The sequence below is a fragment of the Sceloporus occidentalis genome, unplaced genomic scaffold (assembly GCF_023333645.1).
Source record: "Sceloporus occidentalis isolate IW3139 unplaced genomic scaffold, rSceOcc1.0.p SCAF_5, whole genome shotgun sequence".
NCBI classification, from domain to species: Eukaryota; Metazoa; Chordata; class Lepidosauria; order Squamata; family Phrynosomatidae; genus Sceloporus; species Sceloporus occidentalis.
Genome location: NW_028316985.1, coordinates 112,316,931 through 112,320,600, shown reverse-complemented (window position 1 = coordinate 112,320,600; position 3,670 = coordinate 112,316,931). Strand labels below are relative to the sequence as shown.

Genomic DNA, 3,670 nt, shown 5'->3' with positions numbered 1-3,670 from the left:
TCATTATGGATCAAGAATCAGGACTACAGTGACTAATTGGCTTGGGCTAAAAGGAACTAAGGATACTTCCGACATGAAGAATGATGCCATTGGACTTGAACTTCAACGACTTTTAATTGCCATGTTCTGTCTTGGTTTTCATCTATATCGCTATGAAACCTGTTAATTTTGTTTGCAGCCCTGAAACGAGTATGTTCTATTATTATTATTTATTGGAAATGTGTCATACATAATTTATAGGTTTTTGTTGATGGCAAACCTTTTATAGTTCGTGTGCCAGGAGTGAGGCTTCTGCCCCCCCCCCCCCTTCAACACACACAATTAATTTGTGGAAAAAAGGGGGAAAGCATGAGAAATACTAAAGATTTATTTTCCATCTTAAAGGGAAAGTTTGGAATTACTATCATGTGAATATCGAGAACATACAAATAAACCTCTGTCCTGAAGCTGATCCATACAATGGAAACAATCTGGCAAATGATTAAGACATTTGAGTGTTTCCTTAGTGTTGGGGTAATTCAAACATCAGCCTATGAAAATCACTGAGAAATAAATTCATTACCAGTATCTTTTCATTGTGTTTGCTTCTATATGGAAAGAGATGAACTACCATCAGATGAGGTGGGACGGGACATGACCTAGCTGCTTTATGAATTGCTCTTATCACCCAAGATATCATTATTTGTTACGCTGTCTCCCTCAGAACCACACGTACATCCCCTTCCATCTATGAGTGTCTCCTGTTCTTCCCAAATATCTAAGTATATATATATAAAACATTATAGGATTTGGAATATGCAATTAATCTTGATCAACGGGAAAGGGCTTGGGGAAAAAATATAAAATACACAGCTGCCCAAAATCTAAAGGAAAATTGGTATAAAATATATTTTCGGTGGCATCTTACTCCAACTAAACTGGTCAAAATTTATAAAAATACTAATAATCTTTGTTGGAAATGCAGCACAGCCCCTGGATCATATTTCCATTGTTGGTGGACTTGCGGAAAGGCTGGAGAATTTTGGAAAGCCATCACTGATGAGATAAATACAATTTTAGAGATTGAATTGAAACTAATTCCAGAAAGTACGCTGCTAGGGATGTTTGAGGATAGTATAGATAAGAGATATGTTAAAATCCTAATGTATATGGTCTCTGTTGCCAGGGTTCTCTATGCAAAAAAATGGAGAGTGAAGGACACCCCTAGAATAGACGAATGGAGCAGCTATCTATATGAGATGTTGCTAATGGACAAACTATCCACCATAATCGAAAACGACTCTTGGGAGACAATATCCAAAGACTGGAATAAAGTATTAAATTATATTAGTTCTATATTAGTAAATCGTATTTTTTTAAGATATGATGATATTATGAGTAAACCAAACTATAAGTTAAGCTAAAGAAGAGATAAGTGAAGAGCAGGTTATAGATGACATTTAATGATAATAGACGGATAGAATTTAGTATCATCTCTTTGTTAGAATAGGTGATTTTTGTTTTGTTTTTTTATTTCTAGCCTTATATGCGGAAGAGAAGCAGTTATCTTAATATTTTAAATCGCATAATGATGAAGACTTTATAATGTAACTTTAGATGACATGTCTGTAAGAGAGTGGTATATGCCATAACTCAAAGATGGAGGAAGTTATTATATATTGGTATGATGTGTATGGTTAGGAAAATAGATAAGAAAATATGCGGGAATCTGTTGGTATAGATAAACCTAACTGTGTCTTCTTCTTCTTCTTTTTTTTTTTTTAGGTAAGTAATGTTCAAAGAAGAAGGAAGAAGATAGAGAAAGGACAGTGAAGAAAGTAGATGTGAAAATGTGAGAAGATCTAAAAAGACTCACTGATGCAAATAAGAGTAGAAGTGCTGAAGACTAGAATACTGTATTATTTTAGGGACGATTTGCACATTATATGTTTAATTTGTCACTTTGTATGAATGTATGTAGGATTATATGTTATTTTGTATGTATGTTTAATATGTATGTTTTTTTCTTGTAAGCTAATAAAATTATTTAAAAATTATTTATGCAAACCACAGTTCAAAATTATTTCTAAAATCCCTAGTATCTTAGTACAAGTTATTACTTTTTAAAGTGTATGAAAATCTAGTATAAGCATTCTTCCTGATTTTACAAATACCATGTTATTAACACATTAATATCTGTTTCTTTTTCTAGTCCTTTACATAAAAAGTCATATATCCCACATGATGCTAAAAGTACTGTTTTAAGACTAAAAAGTAAATGTTACATGTTTACTTTTATCCCCATCTGCATTAACTTTAAAATGTGAAAGTTTTACTCCCTCTTCATTGTTCGTGTCCCATGTTATTTCCACATTGTGATGCTAGCACAGTAATCTTATCTGCTTTCAGACTATATGTCTTTGAAACACATGAGAAAAGCGGTTTAGGAGGAAGATGTAGCAGATTTGAAGAATCTGTGGGACATTATTGGAAAATGTGGGGCTTTTTAAAAGAAGAGTGCTGGATTGAATGAACAGCTTTTTATTCCTTCAAGGAAAAAAGTAGCCATGCAGAACTCATCTGTGAACTGAGCAATAGCCTGAGATTAATGTGCTTCTAACTGTTCTTTCTTAAGCCTTTGCTGCCACCCAGGGACAAAGTAAACAACAGCATTTGAATTTTAATAGTAAAAATCTTAAAAGGAGCAAAACAACTTAACTGGAGTATAAAGAAAAAAGATGGCCAACAATTTAGCCATGTTCTTTCAGACCCCCTTTGAGACAATGGCAAGAACACAGAACAGTGCATAACACATCCTGAAACATTACAGATTCTGTATCTTGAATTGCAGCCTTCTAGTCGACATGACAAATTCTTCAGGAAACTGAAGGAACTTTCAAAATCAGATCATGATACTGGCAATAAAGACAGGGAAAGTGGTATGGCAAGGTTATATACCCTTTAAAGGTGCTGCTAAAAATCCGGGGGAAATACAAATCAAGGTTTTGTGCATAACTTCCCTCATTTGAGTTGTCAAAAAGAGTTTAGAATTCAACCACATGGCTGATATATAAATAGTTATTAGAAAAGTGAAATGGGGAATTTATTATTAAAGACAGACAACAATTGGAACAGGAAGTTTTTAGGCTACAACGGTGTCCCTAGTTACAAATCCTGGAAAGATACAAAGTAGATAAAAAGAATGGAGATTCTGAAGCTATTAAATCAGAATTTTAGAGAAAAAAAATGTGATAATGATGATCACTTGCTGCCCAAAATGTATAACTTGTTAATAACCTTTAATTTGGAGGAGAAATTACTAATAGTTCAGAAGTATAGGGCATAATATTAATTTGGCCCAATGGAGAAGCAGGGATGAAAAAACTTAAGTATACACTTTGTTATGGTCCTGAAAGAACCTTTTTTTCCAAATGATGTGCCGGTGGAATCTCACCCCAGTTGGACTGGTAAGATGGATAAAGAAGTGAATAACAACTGCTGGAAATGCAAACAAGAGAGAGAGAGAGATGGTTCTTTTCCCCATATGTGAAGGAAGTGTATGAAAGAAAAATAATTCTGGATGATTATTAGAATTAATTTACCAAAAAAGAGAAAGTTGAATTACAGTTAAAACCAGAACTCTTTTTACCTGGTATTTTTGAGGAAAGCTGTACTGTATTTAAAAAAAGAA

General features: G+C 33.5%; 1 long non-coding RNA gene across 1 annotated transcript; it reads left to right on the top strand.

The window, feature by feature from the left end:
- Positions 1–1,887, top strand: LOC149312647 (uncharacterized). The gene is made up of 3 exons (XR_016281423.1): positions 1–189; positions 1,166–1,313; positions 1,765–1,887. It is a non-coding gene; the product is annotated as an uncharacterized LOC149312647 (long non-coding RNA).
- The last annotated feature ends 1,783 nt before the right edge of the window (positions 1,888–3,670 follow it).